The sequence below is a fragment of the Pantherophis guttatus genome, chromosome 2, assembly GCF_059756535.1.
Source record: "Pantherophis guttatus breed Tessera chromosome 2, ASM5975653v1, whole genome shotgun sequence".
NCBI lineage: Eukaryota > Metazoa > Chordata > Lepidosauria > Squamata > Colubridae > Pantherophis > Pantherophis guttatus.
In genome coordinates this window covers 226,892,217-226,916,644 of record NC_142064.1, presented here as the reverse complement: position 1 = coordinate 226,916,644, position 24,428 = coordinate 226,892,217, and the positions used below count along the sequence as shown (strand labels likewise).

General features: G+C 37.6%; 2 long non-coding RNA genes across 5 annotated transcripts in view; one reads left to right on the top strand and one right to left on the bottom strand.

The window, feature by feature from the left end:
• Positions 1 to 24,428, top strand: part of LOC117673886 (uncharacterized) — a 119,569-nt gene that overhangs the window by 64,162 nt on the left and 30,979 nt on the right. The window lies entirely within an intron of this gene.
• LOC117673884 (uncharacterized) overlaps positions 4,340 to 24,428 on the bottom strand; it is a 45,386-nt gene continuing 25,297 nt past the window's right edge. For both annotated transcript variants that reach the window (XR_015731674.1, XR_015731676.1), the window contains exon 3: positions 4,340 to 4,788. This is a non-coding gene — a long non-coding RNA (uncharacterized LOC117673884). The remainder of the gene's footprint in view (positions 4,789 to 24,428) is intronic.

Here is a 24,428-nt window from a genome sequence, read left to right as displayed (position 1 = left end):
CAGTTGTTACATCCTCAAACCCTCACAGCTTCAACCTTAAAATGTCTATCGTGGACCTCACCCCATTCCTAAGAGGTCCGTAAAGGGGGCGTGCATAAGCGCACCAGTGTGCCTACCGTCCCTGTCCTACTGTCCCCATTTATTTGTATTCATTTCCCTCATTCATGTCCATGTTCATATTCATACCTGCTATCTTGTACATGTTTGACAAACAAATAAATAAATTGCAAGAATCTGGAGCACCTGCAGAAAGCACCAACCCTCACCAATCCTGACTCACAAATGTTATGAATAGATGCAGTACTATGTAAACCTGAATATGATCTTCTATGTTTATTTTTCCCTGTCATACTCCTATAGCCAATCAGCTTTGCCCTTTCTCTGAGTATAGTAGACCCTCTAGAAAGGTTGAAGGCAGAAAGGTAAGCAGTAGCTCTGTTGAACTGGGTTTGAATGAAACCAGCACTGATTCATACGTCAGGACTTGGATGGATGACCCCTAGGGCACCTCACAGATTAATTCTTCAGTTTCTTTGTGAATGATGGACAAGTGCTTCGCATTGGCCGTTTACATGTTCTCTGTCCACTAAGGGAAAAATATTGCAACTATGCCATAATAATAGAGCTTCTGGAACATGGGATGGTATTTGGAACTTTGCATTGAGTGAGAGAGTTCTGGGGGCCAAGGGTGAAAGCAGATGTCAGGATTACATGATTGCTGTCACCGGGGTGGGTGGGGGGTATTGTTTTTTATAGTTGTATATTGGGTTTTTATTTTTTTGTAAGCCACACAGAGTCACTGAGAGTGAGTGGGCAGCTACATATATTTTCTAAATAAATCCTGTTATATCTGTTGTTTGTCTAAGGCTGTCCCTGGAAAACCAGCAGCTTTCTTCAGACACCCTTTCAGTTTACTTTCAGCTCATAATCTCCTGGACCTTGGGATCCTGTAAAAAATGAATTTTCTTATTGTGATTCCACATGCACAGGGTTATTCAAACATTTTTGCGACAGTGGATTTGCTTACCAACATGGCTTATTTTATTCCTGGCAGGAGCCTTCCATTAGCTTAGAAGTTTACACAACCACACCCCATTTTAGGCATAGGGACTTAACTAATCATGGTATTTATACAATTTATACAAAAGTTTTGAAAGTTTTACATCAGTTGACACTGATTTACATTTTGTTTTGGATGTTTCTCTTCCAGTGAGTAGAGAGAGTATAGTGGTTAAGGCACCAATTTTGAAACCAGGAGATGGTAAATTCTTGTCCTGCTTTAGGCACAAAACCAGTTTTGGGCCACTCACTCTCTCTCAGCCCCAGAAAAAGTTTTCTGAAAAACTTTACCAAGAAAACTGCAAGGACTGGTCCAGGCAGTCACCGGGAGTCAAAAATTGACTCAAAGTACTGCACACAGAGACATCCTTCCAGTGAGTACACATTCAGTTTCAGTGGCCATCTTTGCATCATCCAGTCTTGAACGAGAAAACAAAGAAAGTGAATCAGTCATCAGAACAATACTAGGCATGTTACGCCTCTTATCAACAGGACAATTGCAGTGAAAGTTGCCTCTTGCAGGATAGGCTTATACAAATTAATTCCTCCACAAGCACGTTTGTCTTTCAAGCAGTCTGTGGTTACCATTCCTGCATCTTGCTTTCCAGAATTCCGGTCTCCATTGTGTCATGCCCTACTGACTTTCCACTGGAACATAGGCTACTCAGTTCCTCAGATTTGGCCAAGGCTAGCTGCATAAAAATGGGCTGCAGATGTCCATAGGCAAGAGGATGCCAAGACTGGGGTTGGGGTGTATGTGTTGATATAACTATCTATTATGTGTTTGTCTTCTGCCCACCCATATAAAAAGCTGAACTCTAAATCATATTGGTTTTTCCCAGTTACATAGCAGAGTAATCCAGGGCCCTTTCATTAACAATTGCCTGCTTCGGTAAAAAAAATCATTTGGTCTTCAACTCATCACTGTTTTTTTCTTCTTCTGGGGAACCTCCCTGCCCCTTGCATTCAAAAGAAACTCTCCCTTCCCCTCCCCCCCCCCATCGCCCTCAGGTTCTTTGGTTGGGGAACAAGAGTATGAAGTGGAATTTATTCTGGAATCTAAATGCAAGAGAAGACATTTGACACATCATATTCACTGGACTTACTACCCTGAATAAAACAAAACACTCAGCAAGAAGGAATTGGGTAGGCACAAACAAAAAAAGTGATGACAATGCAAAAGAAGCCTTGCAGTACATCCGTATATAGCCTTATAGAAAACTTTAGCTAACTTGGCTGGGGAGCCTGCTGCATAGTAGTTAGTTTGGTACAGCTGTGGAATCACCAAAGTTTACTGTGAGTTTTCAACACCAACAGAACAAAACTAGAGGTTAGCCATCTGTCAGCTTTGAAACAACCAGTAGAGCAATTCCTAGGGGCCAGCATTCCAACTACAGAAGCTTGTGCGAATTTTGGAAACTGAACTTCAGTTGAAGTACAGAAGATGATTATAATTAATGCAATTCACTCTATAAAGAACTGCAAAGCAAAATGTTCAAGAAAATGTTTATTTCAATAAAGAGTCTAATTCTTTCTCTCCGAGGAATACATTCTGTTGTTTTTCCAGCAAGAAGAAGAAGAAAAATACTAGCAAATGAATAGCAAATACTGGTAATTAGGACACTGTACAAGATGGAAATATTTTGGGGCTTCTCCGGAATCAAAATCCAGGACAAGAGTGTCTTTAATCTGTCAACAGCCTTGAGTCCTGTTAGTATATCTATATAGCGTATCTGACTAGTTAAGTAATTAATACATTCTCTGCCACAGACGCCAAAGATTTGCAGAGTTTAATCCAGTAACTGGTCATATCCCATAGTTCTGCATTTTATTTTAATCATTTTGAAAATACAAGCATTTTTCTGATAAGCAGGAACATAATGTTCCTCTTACTTTTTTTTCTCTGCACTCATGATCAGATGACTAAAAGATCATAGCACAGTCATTAAAAACAACTAATCTGTTTTGGAGAATAACGATGCCAGTTGTATTCCGAATAATCCATTTTGTATTTTCTTCTTCTTCTTAATATGCATGCCCATTATTGATTATTGGCAATTCTTATAGATTTACATGCCATAATCTGATATCCTAGTACTATTTTTAATTATTTCAAATCCAGTTATATTTCACTAATGGATTTTTAAAAAATGTTTTGTGTAGTCCTATCACAAATGGATTCAGGACCAACATGCTTGTGTTACTGAGAATCTTTACTTACTTAACTCTTTCTATTGTGTGGTTGGCTTATCCTAAAACTATCCCAAGTGAATAACAACACTGTCACTGTCAACTAAAAATCAGTAAGAAAAAATCTGTAACCATTCATAGGCCATTTTGGGATTCCGACCCCCCCCCACCTCCTAATGATGTTTAATTGTCATTCTATACTTTTAAAAAAATTAACCCTAATTTAATTTTTAATTTTAATGTTACTTGTATACATTGTTTTATTTGTTGGTTATATTATGTTGTACACTGCTCAGAACCCCTCTTTAAGGCAGATGGGTGCTTTAGAAGTGTGAAATATAATTAAATAAAATAATATAAAAGCAAATGAAACCCAACAGCACCAGGGAAAGAAAATACACTCACTTAGCTAACTTAGTCATAGCCAGGACACAATGCCAGCCAAATGAATAGTCTCAGTTCAATTTTGCTTAAGTTTCATTACTGGATCAGCTTCTTTTATCATATTCATATCATCATTAACTATGAGAAGTGCAACTAAGCTTTACATGCCGGTACCTGATTTAATTTTGTTTTGCCAGAATACCAGTGGGCAGGTTAATCTGCCTGTTCCTCTTGAAACAAGATAGTTTAAAAAAAAAAAAAAGTTTGTAAAATTCCACTGCTGAGCTGTGTTCCACCCCCCCCCCCATTTTATTTTTTTTCTGGTAATGTGCCTGAATCATCCAGCCTGCGTCTGAATCATTGTGGTATCTTCTTTCCATGTGATTCAAAGTATAATGTAACTGGAGGAAAACACTCTTTGTTATCCTATAGCTAAATGCTTGCTTCTTCAGTGCCTGAACTTTATTTAACGTTCACACATGAAATCTTGTGTGTGCATTTTACGCCCTTCTGATTTGGCATTTAAAAATGTCACAGGCTGTAGCTCTATATCTCTATCATGTCATTTGCTTTCTTGTCTTATTATTCACATTTTCCCCCTTCCGTATTCATATAAACATAAGAACAGTGTGCCTGCCAAGTGAGGGTAACAGACCATGCATCTGATGAAGTGAGCTTCATAAAAAATCATGCCACAGTCAATCTGTTCTTCCTAAAATGTTTTATCAAGATTTTGTATTTGCTCCTGTAAAACATTAACACGGCCATTAGTTCCTCATACTAAGATTTTATATAGAGAGAAAAAGCCTAGTATTGCAAAAGGCCCATGAATGGCTGCTTAGAGACTCCCACTAAAGTGATACAAGAGCTGGAAGCAGGGGTGAGATTACTGAAGGGACAACATCAGGGTTACCATGTGCATCATCCTTTTTTCTTGTTAAAGTTTATTTGGGGATAGCGCACCTCTACTGTGATATAAAAGTCCTGTAGTAACCTGCAAGGAAGCAGCTATAGGCTTTTATGTTGGCCAAAAGCCTTTTGGAAATCTTCTCCAATTCTGTTTGGAAGTGTTTGGCTTCATGAATACTATGGCAGGGAGACTGTGAATCCACAATGAAGGTTTTGTTGTCACGATGTAAAACAGATGTTGAGACTCTAGAAAGAGTGCAGAGAAGAGAAACAAAGATGATTAGGGGACTGGAGGCTAAAACATATGAAGAACAGTTGCTGGAATTGGGTATGTCTCATTTGATGAAAAGAAGGACCAGGGGTGACATGATAGCAGTGTTCCAATATCTCAGGGGCTGCCACAAAGAAGAGGGAGTCAAGCTATTCTCCAAAGCACCTGAGGGCAGGACAAGAAGAAGGAACTAAGGAGAAATTTCCTGACAGTGAGAACAATTAATCAGTGGAACAACTTGCCACCAGAAGTTGTGAATGCTCCAAAGCTGGAAGTTTTAAAAGAAGAGATTGGACAACCATTTGTCTGAAATGGTATAGGGTTTCCTGCTTAAACATGGGGTTGGACTGGAAGACCTCCAAGGTCCCTTCAACTCTGTTATTCTATTCTATTCTATTCTATTCTATTCTATTCTATTCTATTCTATTCTATTCTATTCTATTCTATTCTATTCTATTCTATTCTTTCCCTCCATGTGTGTATTTTCTGATAGGGCCCACAAATCTGAAAGGATGAAACCAAGGCTTAGGAAGCTATAAAATACCAATGCCGAATATGTACAGATCCTATGAAATTATATAGCATGAATATATATTATATTTATATAATAACATTTAATATAAACATAAGAACAATGGTGGCAGGAACTGGGCATGTATAGTGTAAGGAAAAGAAGGACTGGGGGGGGGTGACATGATAGCAGCCTTCCAATATCTAAGGGGCTGCCACAAAAAGAGGGAATCAACCTGTTCTCCAAAGCAGGGCAAGAAGCAATGGATGGAAATGAATCTAGGAGAGAGAACCAACCTAGAAATAAGGAGAAATTTCCTGAAAGTTAGAACAATTCATCAGTGGAATGGCTTGCCTCCAGAAGTTGTGGGTGCTCCATCACTGGAGGTTTTTAAGAAGAGAAGTCCAATCTCAAACTTCTTGAGATTTGTCTCAAATGGTATAGGTTTTCCTGCTTGAATAGCAGATTGGACTAGAAGACCTCAAAGTTCCCTTCCAACTCTTATTCTTCTCTTATCCCTTCAAACTCTTAGTACATGATAGCCAGGGCCATAGTATTGCACTGAAAAATATAAAACAGTAGAGTAGGGAAATAAATAGCAGTGTAGGAAAATGCTATAGAAAGAAGTTTGCTCTGTCTTGATCCATTGACCACAACCAATGGACCAAGACAGAGCAAACCTCTTTCTATAATATTTTTCTACACTGCTATTTATTTCCCTACCTTACTGTTTCTACGGTTCACAGAGATTGGCATTACCTGCTGCAGCATTCTTCTCTTTATTTTTAAAGAGAGATAATGGCTATTTAGCTACTCATTGAACCATAGGGCCAGAATGGACCTTAGAAGTCTTCTAGTCCAACCCTCTGCTGAAGATAGGAGACTCTACCATCCCAATCAAATGGTTGTGTGGTCTATTCTGGGAAACTTCCAGTGACTGAGCATCCACAGCTCCTGGAGGCAAGCTGTTCCATTGATTAAGTGTTCTCAATATCATAAAATTTCTCCTTACTTCTAGGTTGGATCTCTCTTTCACAAGCTTCTACCCATTAGTACTTGCCTTAAGTCAACTCCCTCTTCTCTGTGATAGGCCCTCAAGCACTGGAAGATGGCTAGTATGTCATGCCTAATCCTTCACTTTGATAGGCTAAACATACCTTGTTTCTTGAACCATTCATATGGTTCAGCTTCCAGACCCCTTATCAACTTTGTTGCTCTTTTTTATTTTTTTATTAAAAAGTTTTATCAAGTATTACAACAATTTTTTCCCATCCCTCCTCCCCCCCCTTCCCTCCTCCACCCACCCCCCATCCCTCATCTCCCCTCTCCCTCCAACCCCCCTCCCCCCACCCATCCACCCCGGACTTCCCAGAGCAAATACAGGGTATAACATTTAACAAAAATAAACTAAAATATGCTAACTTTCTGTAGGCTCCAAACTCCCTCTTGCTCTTTAACTCCCCTTTTAACTAACAAAACATAATTCAAAAAGAAAATGTTGGTTTCATTCATAAGCTATTTGAAACTTTTTAGTCCGATATTTGTTTTGAATATAGTCAATCCATCTTCTCCATTCTGATATATATCTTTCATTTGAATGGTCCTTCAAGTATGCCGAAATTTTTGCCATCTCTGCTAAATTCACTACTTTTAATGTCCATTCTTCAATAGTAGGTAAGTCTTCCTTCTTCCAATACTGTGCCACCAAAAGTCTGGCTGCTGTTATTAAATTTAAAATCAATTTAGTCTCTATGACCGTACAATCTGTAATTATACCCAACAGAAAGAACTGTGGAGTAAATTTTATCTTCTTTTTGAGAATGTTTTGGATAATCCACCATATTTTTATCCAAAAATGCCTTAATTTTTTTACATGTCCACCATATATGATAATACGTGGCATCATCACATTCACATCTCCAACACTTAGGTTGCAAACTTGGATACATACAGGCTAGCTTTTTAGGATCTAGATGCCATCTATAAAACATTTTATAAAAATTCTCTCTTAAGTTTTGGGCTTGCGTAAACTTTATATTTCTAACCCATATTTTTTCCCACGTTTCCATCATTATTGGTTCTTCAATATTTTGTGCCCATTTTATCATACAATCCTTAACTACCCTTATACAACCTTTTTATATGCCTTTGACTTTGGTCTCTAATTTGTTTTACCAAGTTCTCCTCATTTTGCGAGATACCAATTTTCTGATCTTCTCTCCATCTAGCTTGCAGCTGTCCATACTGAAACCATGTTTGAATTATCCTTTCTTCTCTTAATTGATTCAAAGATTTTAGTTGTAATATACCTCCTTCCTTATTAAGAAGCTCTTTATAAGTAATCACATCTTGTTTTTGCTCTACACTTATATTCTCTATCGCGTGTCTGGGTATTGCCCACATTGGTAATTTATCATTTAATTTATACTGATACTTTTCCAGACACGCAGTAAAGCATTTCTTAATATATAACTTTTAAAAATCTTGTCCACTTTCTTATCATATAATAAATAAGCATGCCAGCCGTAAACCAAATCATATCCCTCAATATTCAATATTCTTTCTTCTGTTGAATTCATCCAGTCACTAATTGCTGACAGAGCAGCTGCCTCATAATATAATCTTAAATTGGGCATTTTGAGACCTCCTCTTTCACGTATATCCTGCATTATTTTTTGTTTTATTCTCGGTCTCTTCCCTGCCCAGACAAAATTATTAATACCCTTCTGCCATATCTTCAAATTCTCATCTTTTTAAAGTATTGGTATCATTTGAAAAAGAAACAAAAACTTTGGCAAAACATTCATTCTTCCTAACAAAGATAATTGTCATTTTTTCCAATTTTCCATCTCTCTCTGTATTTTTTGCCACAACAGATCATAATTATGCTTAAATAATTTCGCATTTGATGTCATAATATAAATCCCTAAATACTTAACTTTTTTTACTATTTCAAATCCTGTTAGTCTTTCTAATTCATCTTTTTGATTTGTAGTCATATTTTTAGTTATTATCTTCGTTTTCCCTGCATTTATTTTAAATCCAGATACTTGTCCATATTGATTAATTATATCCATTAAACCTACAACCGACTGTAATGGTTGGGTTAAAGTAACAACCAAGTTGTCTGCAAATGCTCGTAATCTGTAGTCATACTGCCTAATTTTAATTCCATTTATTTTATCCAACCCACATATCTTACTCAACAAAAATTCCAAAGTCAAGATAAACAATAATGGAGACAAGGGACATCCTTGTCTTGTTCCTTTTTCTATATTAAAAGTATCTGTTAAACTACCATTAATTATTATTTGCGCTGTTTGTTTCTGATATATTGCCTTTATAGATTGTGTAAAATATTCTCCAAACTGCATCTTTTCTATTATTTTCAATAAGGAATGCCAATTCAATTGATCAAATGCTTTCTTCGCATCAAGAAATATTAGCACCGCAGGGATTTGGTTGTTCTTCCCCAGGTACTCTAATAGGTTAACAACTTGCCTTACATTACTCTTCATTTGTCTACCATTTATAAAACCAGTTTGATCATTATGAATCATTTGTTGCAACACTGTCATTAACCTATTTGCTAGTATTTTAGCAAAAATCTTGTAATCTGTATTTAAAAGTGATATAGGCCTATAATTTTTTGGCTGGGTGTGGTCTTGCTCCTTCTTTGGAATCAGAAAAATAAAAGCTGTCCTCCAGGATGGGGGTCCATCTCCTCCAGATTGTATGTTAGTAAATAATTCTTTGAGTGGTCCCACCATTTCTAACTGCAAGTGTTTATAATAAGCAGCTGTCAAACCATCTGTCCCAGGGGCTTTACTCACTTTCAACTGCTTAATTGCAAACATAATCTCCTCGGAAGTTATTGGTTGATTTAAACCCTCCCTTTGCTCTTTTGTAATTATAGGAATATTCTCTTTCTGTAAGTATCTATCTATATCTATACTTTGAATTTTATCACTAGCATACAACCTCATATAAAATTCTAAAAATGCTTTTTTAATCATATTTTACTGATAAACCTCTTTACCTTTATATTCTATTTTCTCTATGGTCCGTGACTTCTGTTTTTTCCTTAACAAATATGCTAACCATCTCCCTGGTTTATTAGCATTGAAACTTTGTTGCTCTTCACTGCACACTTTCTAAGATCTCAGCATCTCTTTTGTATTGGAGTGGCCAGAACTGGACACTGTATTCCAACCTGTGGCCTCAGCATATATGCAGTATATGCTGTTGTAGTTATTATTTCACTATTTCTTTTAAAAGCATGCTAGACCTTTCAGTAACAAAAGGACTACGATTGCTCTCCATATATCTGTTACAGCAAGACTGCACATGCTCAGATTATCTCTAGTTAAATCCAAGTTTTCAAACTTTTTTTTTTTTTTTTGCAAGGATATAGAAGCAGCAATGAAATGTGGAAAACTGGTCATGGGGGATAATCTGAAAAGAGAAATGTGAATTCTTTGTATCAAATGGTCATTGAGTAGACAACCTTTGGGAAGTAATGAGCACATCTGGTATTTTGAGACCACCATGTGTTCAATTTATCAAATTATTTTCATTGGCCAGTAGCTTCCTTATTTACAAAGCAGCTGTTGATGTGGCCAGTTACAAAACACCCAAATGTTTCAATGATACTTTTTCAAAAGGCAACTGGGCTTTCTTTGTTTTTTCCAGAAGCTGTTTTGCTCCTCATCCAAGAAGCTTCTTCAGTGTATATATATATAATTGTTTGCCCATAAGCACCAAACTGAGAACTTCAGCCAGAAGATGACGAATGTGATTTCGTCGAAACGTCACTACTACCCTTTTAGGGATATGTTTACAATTACACGGGAAGAAACCCGAGATATTAACTGTACACACACACACACACACACACACACACACACACACACACATGAGGTCTGGCTCATGAGGTCTGTGGTCTGGCTTCTGGTCTGCATAATTAACCACTTTAAACCCCTCTAATCCATACATGAAGCAGACTGACACCCAATATGAAGAGATGGCACGGCCACGAACACAAAGCCAAACAACAGCAACACAGCTCACCAGCTCAAATCCCCCTGCTACTCAGACTAACCCAAGCACAACCAAGCCTCCACCTAAACAGAACACACACCCATCCAATCAGAGCACAGCCAACCCCCCATCCAATCAGTTCACACCCCCACTGGCAGTTAAAAGGAAGAAACAGCTGCGATCACACACATTGCTCCTAGAAGCACAAAGCCGAGAACACCGGCCTGAAGATGACGAATGAGACTTCGTCGAAACGTTGCCAAGACACCTCCAATTTTACGCGGGAGAAAACCCGAATAACCAAAGACCTACATACAAACACCCGCGAAAACCTCAGAAAACAAACAAACATATATATATATATATATACATATACATATACATATACATACACATACACATACACATACACATACACACACACACACACACACACACATATATATATATATATAAATTTTCTTACTTCTTCGTAGGGTTTATGTGTGTTTTTCTTCTAGCCAGGTTTTCCCTACGTAACCAAGGTTTTTTGTAGCTCCAGCTCAGTAGAATCACATCTACTCAGTTCTGGGCCAGAACCCAGAACCGAGTAGATGTGATTCTACTGAGCTGGGGAGACTTCCAAACAAAGCACTAAACTCATACCATCTACCGGCAATGTGTTGCTGTCCTCTGTGTTCTGCACAGGCAGTTTAAATAAAGATGGTACCAAAGCAGGGGTGAAATCTACTTACCTTCCTTACTGGTTCAGAAGTCATATGTGTGCACAGACCCTCTGCACATGCACAAAATCTTCTGCGCATGTGCAGAGGGTTAAAACACATTACTTCCTGGTTAAAACCAGGAAGTAATGACACCTGGGCGGGTGGGTGGAGCCTCGCGCCGCCATCGCTACCGGTTCTCTGAATCACCTGCCACAATTGCTACCGGATCACTTGATCCAATCCGAACTGGGAGCATTTCACCCCTGTACCAAAGGCTGGTACCTGCTTTGCTTCATCTTATTTTTTAATTTATTATTTTTAAATTAAATGACTAGCGACAAAATTAAGCCATATAGGCATAGGCATCTGGAATATCCCCTGCTTTTTTCAAACTGACAAAAGCAGTGTCGCACTGTTGCAGTTCAACCTCTATCCCTTTTATTTGCCTGTGTGATATTACAACTCACTAGAAAAGGTTTTATTGTATTGGCACAATTCTGTTTTGATCATTGGCTGTTTCTGTGGATCTTTGGGCCCACCTTTGATCAGTGACCGCTCCAGGGGATGCTGGTGGAAGAAACTATTTAAGAAGGTGTGTGCTAGAACACTGGAGTTTGTGTGCAACTTGTTGCTTACTTCGATCTACAATCAGCTACTTAAATTCTTAAGAAGTAGTAAGAGGAGTCAAAAGATGGGAAGGAAGGACATCCAAAGAAGCAACATAGAACAAGCCAAATAATGAATCGGGTTCATTACCATGAACATCTGGAAATCTGTGAATTATTTGAGCATATTAACCCTTTCCAAACTAAGGAAAACATTTTTTCGGCAATGTAGTTATCTTTTGCACTTTTTATGGCAGATATAATAAAATTCCTATATATGAAAGACTGTGTCCACATGTCCTCTTTCACTGCAATTACTATAGAGATTTCCAAAAGTACCATATAGCACCAATCTTCCAATAATTTACTGGCAAAACAGAAGAGTTTTATACTAATTTATTATGCTAAATTATTTTATATTAAACTAACAAGCACTAACCAAGATATAACAAGGAGTTTTGCCACTGATTTCCAGATCTGACCCACTAAATTAAATTTATTAATTTTAATTTATGTCATTTATATTTTTATATTTTAAAGTATGTTTATAATTAAAGATTTTGAGGCAGGAGGATAAAAAAAAGGCTATTGATTTTCAGACCAGTCAGAAATCAGAATCAAATAACAATCCCTTAAATGGTATTGCCCTACATAAAAATCCTAGGGGTAAATCCATATGTAGAAGAACATATGGAAGTTCACTGTGTGGCATTTCTCTCAAGGCTTCTAAGCAAGCTCTTCAATGGATGGGATCCAGAGTTACACCTGAAATGTGCAGTAATAAATTAATTCTCTTTAGAAATCTACTAGTTCAAGAATGAACCTGTCCAAGTACTTGTTCTTCTTGGAGAAATGTATATTGAAAGAGATCCAGCAACTGAGAGACCTTTGAAAAGATTAAAACGCAAACCACAGAGCAATTAAAGTAATTGGCTGAAGATGCATTTTTAACCTGAAGTTAAAACATAGCTAATTTTGTTTTTGTACGAACCTCTATGAATGTACAGATGAGATAAGTAGGTTTGGCTGCCTTCATAATTTTTGACTTAATTCTGCCAAAGCCACAGCTTAGAGCCAATTCTATTTTTCCCCTGAAGTTATTGTTGAATATCTCTTATAGTAAACATTTACAGCTGTGGTAAAATAGAATAGATGCCACATTTGAGGATTCTCATTTTACCACACACTTCTTCATTTACAACAAACCTATCACCTCACATTTGAAGTGGCTATCATTATGAGCAAACCTTTCCTCACTTTTGCCAATGTTATCCAAATATCCAAACACCTATTCTTGTTGCTTAGTTTTAAAAAGGTATTGATTTCAAAGAGAGAGCCAATCTGGTATAGTGGTTAAGACCTTTAGGTTCCCTAGAAACCAGGAGATGGTGAGTTCTAGCCTCACTTGAGGCACAAAACCAGCTCGGTGAGCTTGGGCCAGTCCCTGTCTCAACCCTGGGAAACAGTTAATGGAAAATTACTTCTGAAATATTGCCAAAAAAACTGTAGGGACTAGTCTAGGTAATCATGAGGATTCATAAATAGCCTTGAAGGCACACATTCAATTCAAAGGTGGCATGATGCATACTGCCCCACTCTTCTCTCATGGTTGACAATCGCTTTCAATCAGTGGTGAAATTCAATTTTTTTTACTACTGGTTTTGTTGGCATGGCTTGGTGTGTGTAGTGTGGCTTGGTGGGCATGGCAGGGGAAGGATACTGCAAAATCTCCATTTCCTCCCCATTTCAGGTGAGGGATACTGCAAAATCTCCATTCCCTCCCCACTTCAGGTGAGGGATACTGCAAAATCCCCATTCCCTCCCCACTCCTATGGGAAGGATATTGCAAAATCTCCATTCCCACCCCACTCTGGGGCCAGCCAGAGGTAGTATTTGCCAGTTCTCCGAACTACTCAAAATTTCTGCTACCGGTTCTCCAGAACCTGTCAGAACCTGCTGGATTTCACCCCTGCTTTCAATTATAAATCCTGATGTATCTCAAGCTCCCAGCTCAACAAAAGCATATGGACATTTTCTGGCAACCGAAATAGAAATGTGATTGCATGGGACTTCTTGGTGAGAGAGGATCATCCTGAAATGGCTCAGCTGAAGTTCAAAGGGTCACCAACCTCCTTAGGCATTTCCTCCTCCATGGATTTTCAAATGTCTGAATGGGAATGTCTGCTATGAAATGGTGGGTTCATTCTGAAGATACGTTCTTATATGGTTAGTAGGATATCTTCAAGCTGGGGCATGGTGGTTTTCTAGATGAGCATATGGACCAGGGATTCCTAAAGTGTCAGGTGTACCTCCCATGAGGCAGAATCCAAAAGAGTGTGAATAACCTTTTAGTTGTACCGTTTACAATAATTTCAAAAAAATCCACCTTTCCCAAATTTTCATTGTATTGATTTCATTGTTCATTTTGTATTTATTTTAGTGTTTGGGTTTTTAGGGAAGGTATCTATTGAAGAAAGTTAGCACCCCCCCTCCTAGAAGAATGAAATATTCTAGGAAATATTAAAAAGACAGAATATTATATTTCCCTGAATGAGAAAAGGAGAAACATGTTTTTAAAGACATGTTTAAAGCAGCTCCCTGCCCCCCGCAGATATTTGGTGCCCATTGAGAACTGGGCCAGCCTATCTACAAAACAAAAGACCTCAGCTCCAGGCTGATGAGATTAAGACATGACCCTCAGGACATAATAGGATTAGCCCTCTACCCATCTAGCAACATGATACTTGGGGATATTACATCAGCCCAAGGTTCAACCAACCTTAATTCAGACAAACATGACTCCACATGGGATTCTGCAACCAATAGGATACATGCCCTTACCACAGGAACAGGAAGCTCAAGGTCAAAGCCCAGGAGAGGGTATAAATAACACTGATTCTCCACTCCATGTGGTTAGCTACTCAGGACTTCAAACCCATGTGGTCCTGTTCACCATCCTTCCAAACAGCCTCCATGTTTCCAGCGTCTTTCTCCCCACTTGGAATTGAACCCAGATGGACATTTCTTCCAACACCATATTAAGATTACACTTAAGGGAGCTTTAATTGAAAAGTTTAGGAATTCCTGTTATAGGCACTGCATAGGCCTTACTTGTTGAATTATGATCTTGTAAAGGACTTGATCTGAGATATTTGATTTACTCATTAAGAGATTTATGTTCCTTACTTCCTGTTTACTTCCTATTAACTTATAAATAGAATATTCCCTGCAGCTAAACGTTAGTCAATTGGATTGTTGCGAAGTGTCTTACATGGGGCTGTCCTTGAAGAGCATTCAGAAGCTATAGCCAGTCCAGAATGTAGCAGCTTGATAGCAGGATATATATCTCAAGGATTCCACAGAACTCCAAGATCTAGAATTTTAAGAATAAATCCTGAAAAAGATTTCAGGATTCCATCTTTCTGTCTATTAGTTTGAACAGAATGAGACCAAGCTTGGCATCATGGGAAAAGATAGCAAAAGAGGTGTCAGGGTTAAAAATGGGTTAGGCAGAGAGAAAACATTCGAGACAAAAACAAAAATCCCTAATGCATCTCTAAGGGAGGATCCAGTGAGGAATGTGTTGGAATGTTGCTTACTCTTCCACTTGAAGCCCCTTCCTTCTGGTCACATGATCAGAACAAACTACATGCAGTCAACACTATGATCCCCAGTGTCTCTGTGTGTTTATGTGTGTTCATATTTGTGTGTAATACTATTTCATTACATGATAGAAAATGCAGTCAATTTTCCATTTAGAATAGAATAGAATAGAATAGAATAGAATAGAATAGAATAGAATAGAATAGAATAGAATAGAATAGAATAGAATAGAATAAACAGAGTTGGAAGGGACCTTGGAGGTCTTCTAGCTCAACCCCCTGCTTAGGCAGGAAACCCTACATCACTTCAGACAAATGGTTATATTGTTGTTAAATGGGGTTAGAAAGAAGGACAGAAGTCATTCTTTGCAGGGTTTTCCTACAGTATTTGCTGAAGCTTGAGCCTTGAACAACACAACGCTGGAGATATTTCTAATATTTCCCAATCTAATCTAAAGCCCTGGAATTTTATGATGGTCTCCTGTCCAAGGTCTGATGCTGCTTTTTCAAGATCAGCCAAGAGACACTAGAATGTTGCCGTCAAGTCTCTGGCAGTTATTTCCTGGAATCTAAATGCTGTGTTTTTATGAAGAGATGAGTTGTTTAGAAACAACATTAAACTAATATATACAGCCTTCTAATCTGTCTTGCTAGCAAACCTTGTACTCTGCTTTTGGAAGAGTAATAGTATATGCAAACATTCCCCATTATCATCTGCCTTCTTTTTTGAATATAGGCTCAATGTAAATTGATAAACGCAATAATAAGCATTTCACAACTAATGTATATTGTCTAAAAAACCTTTCACATTTTGGCAATTAACAAGTTCCAGCAGCAGAGAATTTCACAGATAATTGCCCAGAGAAATTGCATTTATCCTTCAATTTCAGTAAGAGGCAGGGATATGTTGAACATATACTAAAATGGGAACAGTTTGAAATAGGGGATAGAGTGTTAGATAAGAAACCTACATTCACATTCATTTTTATCTGCAAATGTCATTTGCTAAACCTGGGCCAGTCATTATCTCTCAGTCTGGTCTAGTTCACAGAATGGCCGTGAAGCTAACAAAGATGTTTTTCTCCTGGATAGAAGGGCAATGTGACATAAAATAAATTTGTCCTGGTTGACTTCACAAAGCAAGCTAATACATAATATGTCAGCTAGCTTTTGTCTAAAGACTGTTGTTTGACCTGAATAGAGGCTTCTCTGTAGCCACCCTTTATCAGTGGATATATTCCAGGCAGTGGTGGGTTTCAAAATTTTTTACTACCAGTTCTGTGGGTGTGGCTTGGTAGGCGTGGCATGGCATGGCTTAGTGGGTGTGGCTTGGTGGACGTGGCAGGGGAAAGATACTGTAAAATCTCCATTCCCACCCTACACCAGGGGAAGGATACTGTAAAATCTCCATTCCCTCCACAATCCAGGGGAAGGTTACTGCAAAATCCCCATTTCCTCCTGATCAGCTGGGACTCGGGAGGCAGAGAATAGATGGGGGCAGGGCCAGTCAGAATTTTACTACAGATTCTCCGAACTACTCAAAATTTCCACTACTGGTTCTCCAGAACTGGTCAGAACCTGCTGAAACCCACCTCTGATTCCAGGTCAAAATAAGAAAATGGCTTTTATTAGATTTCAAGGCAGTTTTAGTTTGACCTTTTTTTTACTGAGTTATAAGATAAAATAAGATACAAAATACAAAAGTAAATAGGAGAACAGTGGGGAAGAAGAGGGGGAAGAGAAGTGAGGAAGGGTAGGGAAAAAAGAAAAAGAAACATGGACTTCCGACTCTGTCTGTTGCAATAAAATAAGGCATTAACATCTAATCACAACTTTTTGTTTTTTTTAATAATAATATAAACAAGCCATTTCTATATGTCAGATGTAAATGCCTTATTCTCCAATGTGTAAATAATGTATATATGGAACATCAGAGGTTAACTTATTCTTTGGACTTTAATGTATTCATAACTTACCACTCCCATTCCTAGCTCCACCCCTTGTATATATAAGGAGCCACCCTCACCATTCTCGTTGCTTCTACCTTGAATATTCAGTGAATATAGAATGCCTATCATAATTAAAAAGAAATATATTTAAAGCTTTAACTTCTATTATCTTTATTGAGTCTGATCCTGAAAATATTGCAACAAGCTGGTAGCAGAGGATGGTTAATTGACTCAATAAGTAATTAAAAATGTCCAAGAAAGATAGGCCCAACACCAGGGCCTACAGCAAAGAAATAGAAACTGATCAAGAGATGATCAACGAATCCACCAATGCGATTTCGAGAGAATCCGAAGAATACACCACTGAAGAAGAAGAACTAATGAGTGAAAATAATGACCAGAAAGAAATCGAAATAGAAAATAACGAACTCAGGTCAGAGATATTAAAGATACTAAAAAGCCAAAAGAATGATGAAAGTCTCATCGCGGACCTCCAGGAGATGCTGAAGAACAGCGGAGCAGCGAGAGAGAAAAACGTCATTAAAGAAAAACCCAAAGATCAAAAAATCGTAAGTGAGATGACTACTGAGAAAATAGTTGTTAAAAAGAAAAGATGTGATCCCGCGCGAAATTTTGAATGGCAGCCATCTTGGTTTCAACGAACTTCAAAAGAGAATGAAGCAGAGCCAATCAAAACGCTCAGTTCAAAATTTCTGGCGCGAAAAACACTATCAGACGAAGAAAGTGAGAAAGAAGTCTCAAACTCTTCAGATGATCCAAAATCAGAAAGTGAAGACGATTTAACAAAATCTCAAGTAAAATCAGCAATGAAAACGCTTTTTGCTGCTTTTGGGCCAAGACTGAAAATTACCAAGACATCTACGAAGAAGCAAGAAATCAAACCGGCGACTCAAGACCTGCACGCTCCCATCCTGACTTCGAAAGCGACGACGCCCGAGCCCAGAGAGCCATGCCGATTTCGCCCTACACCACAGACAAAATCGAATACCAACGCACACAAAAAGAAGAAAAGAACCGTCACCACCACCAGAACCCCAAAAACCGAGCCAGAGACCGACTCATCTGAGGAGGAGCGGATCGAGAGAGCTGAAAGGGAGAGAACCTTCCACGACGCCACCAAAGAAGAAATGAACAGCGCGCATGTGCGAAACTACGTAGACGACCCAGAAGGACTTGAACTGGCCAGAGAACCGCGCAGACTCATTGCAAGCATCCCAATGCCGTTCTGTAATTTCCTGCACTTGAGAGATCACGGACTGCCCCAGGTTGTAAGTAATGGACAGAATAATGTAGGTAACTTACCCAGTGACTTCCCAAAACTTAGAATTGATGGCATTAATTTACAAGAGTGGTATCAACAGCTTCAGGTTATTTTCATGAAAGAAAATTTACTATTCTTTATAACTAGCCCTCCAAGAAGACCTTGGACTTTAAAAATAGATTGTTTACATCATAGAGCATTTTTCATAATAATATCTAGCGTGTCTCCTGCAATGTATCATAGCATCAAACCAAACCTAACTGTATCAGAAATAATTCAATGCATGTTTAATCTATTTCACAGCGATAGCGTAGCTACAACCACAAGAATGTCTAAGGATTTCTTTTCCTCTAGAGTAAAACCAGGAGTTTCTATAAGTGAGCATTTGATAAATCTAAACAAAATAAGAGCTGAGCTACAATTGAGGGGGGAAGTGATTTCAGATCAAACAATGAAAAGTGTTATTATCAATTCACTTGATCCATCATGGGATAGCTTTATGTCACACTTAGATACCATTAATTTGGGATATTTATCCATAGAAAGTCTATCTAACAAATTGATAGCAGAAGACAATTCAAGAAAAAACCGATCCAGTAACCAAACAGATCACAAACCTTTTAGGAAAGTAGTCTTTCAAGATAAACATAATGAGGCCTTTAGATGCTACAATTGTGGATCCAGGGAACATAGTAGAAGAGACTGCCCCAAAGTCTCAAGAGAGAGACATAGACCAGAATATAGGAGCAAATATAATTACAGACAATCTTCCACAGATAGACACAAATATAGAAGCCCACCAAATTACAAAGAAGGTAGAGGGGGTAGAGAAAATTCAAAAGAGAGGAAATCTGGGTCACTGAATGGGCTAAATAAACAAGACAGCACCAGAACACAGCAGGATGAGAATAACAATTGGCTTATTGATTCTGGTGCAACAAATCACACCACCAACAACAAAAGTATATTATCTTCATTTATAGAAGATAAGTTTGTGATAAAGGTAGCTAATCAAGAAAAGGTTCAAGTACTAGGCAAAGGAAATGTGACCTTGCCTGGTCTAGGGAAAATAGAGGGGGTATTATTAATCCCAGAAATACCTCACAACATACTAAGTGCCATAAAATTAAGCAGAGAATCTGATATCAATATAGTTTTCTCAAAGGGGAAAGCAACTATAGAAAAGAACAAAACAAATGTAGGTACTATAATGATAAAAGGAGGTCTACCCTATCTGATAACTAAAGAAAGATGTTTACATAACATTGATTCAAATATGGAAGATTATATTGAAGCAGATGATGAAAATGTCAGTAACAGTGACAATGATGAGTGTAGAATAACTCATGATCACAAAAACACATACAAGGAAAAGAAACCAAAAATAGGTAAACCAATTCATGATGAGTGTGCTCACATCTTACACAGGAAGTTAGGACATGCAAGCTTTCCTGTAGTACAAAAAATGACTGAACACGCAGAAGGTGTCAAAATAAAAAATTGTGAAAATTATTTGGAATGCTCAGTATGTAAGTCCACCAAACTAAAAACCAGTCCCAGACCAAAAAAATCTAACAGATCAACTAACAATATTTTTGATTTGGTACATATGGACTTAGTTGGTCCATTAAGTCCCTCAATTACCTATAGAAAACGTTACTTCCTAACAATAGTGGATGACTACAGCCGATATGGTTTTGTTTACACATTAAAGCACAAGGATGAAACATTTCAGAAATTTAAGGAATTCTACAAACGTATAGAAACACAACATAATATCAGAATAAAGCAAATTATGACAGATAGGGGATGTGAGTTCATGTCTAAAGAATTCTCCCAATGGTTAAAGGATAGAGGAATGTTACATTTCACGTCCAATCCTTTTTCTGCATTTCAAAATGGAGTTGCAGAGAGGAAAAATTCCACACTACAAACCATGATTAGGTGCACATTAGAGGATGCTGGTTTAGGCAAACAATTTTGGTCAGAGGCATTACATTATTCGAATTACACTCAAAATAGAACCTGGTCCAGTATTGTGAATAAGACACCATATGAGGTGATGTACAATAGAAAACCCAAATTATCACACATGCACATATTTGGAGTCACTGCAGACGTACACATACCTAAACAATTGAGGAGAAAGGGAGAAAACGTATCCAGGAGATTAAGATTCATGGGATACGAAACTGGAACCAAAGGGTACAGATTTATTGATAGTAATAACAAATTTATAGTATCCAGAACAGCTGTGTTCCATGAACAGGCCAATTGGTCAAAATTGCACCTTAATGAAATATTTCCTAATAAATGTAAAGATACGATATCTTGCGAGGAAGGAACAACAGAAAATCAAAATATTAACAAAAGTAAGAACAAAACCAAAACTTGGACTAATAGTCAGCATAAAATAAAGACAGACACATTAACAAAAAAGGAAGCTAGATATTTGCATGATAACCATAGCAAGCCTGAAAGAACTATTAGAAACAATAGAAACCAAATACCAAATAAATACAAAGATTACATAATGCATATGAATGGAGAACAAATAACACCTAATACATATGAAGAAGTATTGAAACTTCCACATGAAGAAAGAGAAAAATGGGAACTAGCTATGGAAAAAGAGATGGAAAGTTTACAAGGATTAAATGTATTCACACCTGCGATCGCACCTAAGGATAAAACAATTATAGGTACCAGGTGGATTTATAAAATTAAGAACTTAGAAGGAGGCAATACCTTATACAAGGCTAGACTAGTTGCACAAGGCTATGCACAAAAATATCCAGAAGACTATACTGATACATATTCACCCACAGTGAGAACAGAGAGTGTCAAAACAGCCCTTGTAGTAGCATCTGCACTCAATCTGGACGTATTCCAATATGACATACAGACCGCATACTTACATGCAAAATTAGATAAGGAAATATATGTAAGAGCACCACACAGTCAATACACTAATAAGAACGAAATTTGGTTATTAAATAAGAGTCTGTACGGATTAAAACAATCCGGCAAAAGATGGTACGATTGCTTGGTAAAAGTACTTAAGACCATGGATTTCAACGCCACCACTGCTGATAACTGTTTCTTTGTAAAAAAGAGTAATGATCATATTGAATTTGTATTAATTTACGTGGACGATATTTTATACATTGGAAAGCATAAAGAGAGCAGGGAAATCTTTGTAAATAAGTTAAATGAACACTTCTCACTGAAATCTCTGGGTAAAGTGAATAAATACCTTGGTGTGCAAATTAACAAAACTAAAAGGGGATTCAAACTTACACAGAAAGATAAAATCATCGAACTCCTAAACAAATGTAACTTAAATAATGCTAAAACCTGTGACACCCCTATGCAAACTGATTTTCTTAGAAACACTGATGAATCTTCCCCTGAGTTTAAAGACAACACATTTTACAGATCAGTTATAGGTTCACTTCTTTATATATCTAATTGGACTAGGCCAGATATTGCATTACCTCTCAATCTATTGTCAAGATATGTTAGTAAACCAACCTTGTATCATTGGGAAGCTGTCAAAAGAATTCTAAGATATCTGAAGGGTACATTAGATTTTTGTTTAATGTTGGAACCCAATAATGACAGAGAACCAAAAATTACTTGTTATGCTGATGCAGATTGGGCTGGTGATACATCATGCAGAAAGAGTACTTCTGGTTATGTTTTTCTATTGAATGATTGTCCAGTTTACTGGTATACTGGTAAACAAGAACTAGTAGCCACTTCTACTACAGAAGCGGAATATGTTTGTTTGTCCAAAGCTGCAAATAACCTTGTATGGTTCAATGATCTGATCACTGATGTTTGGAAGAAACCCACCTTACCATTTATTATGCATGAAGACAATAAAGCGGCCATTGAAATATCCAGATCCGATGCAATTGGACAAAGGTCCAGGCATATTGATATAAAGTTTAAGCATGTGAGACAACTGTCTCAAGACGGATTCATTAAAGCAATACATTGTGATACTTCTGAACAATTAGCTGACATATTAACAAAACCCTTACCTTCTAAACAACACAAATATTTAACTTCTAAATTATATGTATTATATTGTCCTGAATCAGAATGTAATTGGTGTTGTGTAACGAACCGGCATTTAGAGGGGGATTTGTCAGATGTAAATGCCTTATTCTCCAATGTGTAAATAATGTATATATGGAACATCAGAGGTTAACTTATTCTTTGGACTTTAATGTATTCATAACTTACCACTCCCATTCCTAGCTCCACCCCTTGTATATATAAGGAGCCACCCTCACCATTCTCGTTGCTTCTACCTTGAATATTCAGTGAATATAGAATGCCTATCATAATTAAAAAGAAATATATTTAAAGCTTTAACTTCTATTATCTTTATTGAGTCTGATCCTGAAAATATTGCAACACTATAAAGATCTATCAATCTACTCAGTAAAACCCCAGATCAAAATTTCATTCTTTTCCACTTTAAGCACAAAGTTCAGAAGCGGTCTCCATGCGGAAACAAATGCAGTTATATTCTTTTTGAGGTTTCAAAGCAGCTTTAAAGAGGTTGTAACTTTTTAATCAAAGCCCTAAGAACGCGTGGCTTAAATTTTACATGTAATGGTTATTTTGATATTCATTTCCACATTTACTGTAATGTTGTTACATTATATGTTACTGAGATTCCAGTATGGGTAGCCCTCAACTGACAACAGTTTATTTAATGACCATTTGAAGTTACAACAGCACTGAAAAAAAGTGACTTACGACTGTTTTTCACACTTAACAGCGGTTGTGGCATCCCCATGATCACATGATCAAAATTCAGAGGCTTGGCAACTGACCCATATTTATGATGGTTGGAATATCCCACGGTCATGTGATTCCCCTTTTGCGACCTTCTGACAAGCAAAGCCAGGGGTGAAATGCTCCCGGTTCGGACCGGATCGCCCGATCCGGTAGCGATGGAGGCGGGTGGTTCGGAGAACTGGTAGCAAAAATCCCTGTCCCCCCCTATGCCCAGCTGAGCCGCACAATCATCAGAGGCTTTTTTTTACTTTTAAACACATTTTTTCTACAACCTCTTCGGATGAAAAAATGCTTTTAAAAGTAAAAAAAGAAAGACTCTGATGATCGCGCGGCTCAGCTGGGATGGTCAAAGGCTTTTAAAAGAAAAAAACCCTTTTTTTCTTTTAAATGCCTCTGACAATCCAAGCTGAGTTGCCTGATTGGCAGAGACTTTTTTTCTTTTAAATGCCTCTGATGATCCAAGCTGAGTTTTTTAAAAAGCCTCTGCCAATCAGGCAACTCAGCTGGGATCGTCAGAGCCTTTTTAAAGCATTTTTTTACAACCTCGTCGCCGAAGAGGTTGTAGAAAAAATGGTTTTAAAAGTAAAAAAAAAAATTGGCCACGGCCACCCAGTCACATTACCCCACCACCACCAAGCCACGCCCACAGAACCGGTAGTAACAAATTTTAGATTTCACCACTGAGCAAAGCCAATGGGGAAGCCAAATTCACTTAACAACCGTGTTACTAACTTAACAACTGCAGTAATTGGCTAAACAACTGTGGCAACTGTGATAAAAATGAGGCAAAACTCATTTTGACAACTTTCTCACTTAGCAACAGAAATGTTGGGCTCAATTGTGGTCATAAGTCAAGGACTACCTGTAGTTTTGTGTCAGCAGAGAAAAATTAACAATAAAAAAGCAAAAGTTTCAAGTAAAAAAAAAGGCTTGGCAGCTTTATTACTTTTTCTCGCTAAAATTATAAAACCAGACGAAGCCTCTATCTATGCAAAGAAACACATTTCAGTATTAACCTCTGCAATCGTGCTGTTGATCACTTACTCAGAAAAAAAGATTATTTATTATATTTATATCCTGCTGCAATCCAGTTAGGGACTCTCG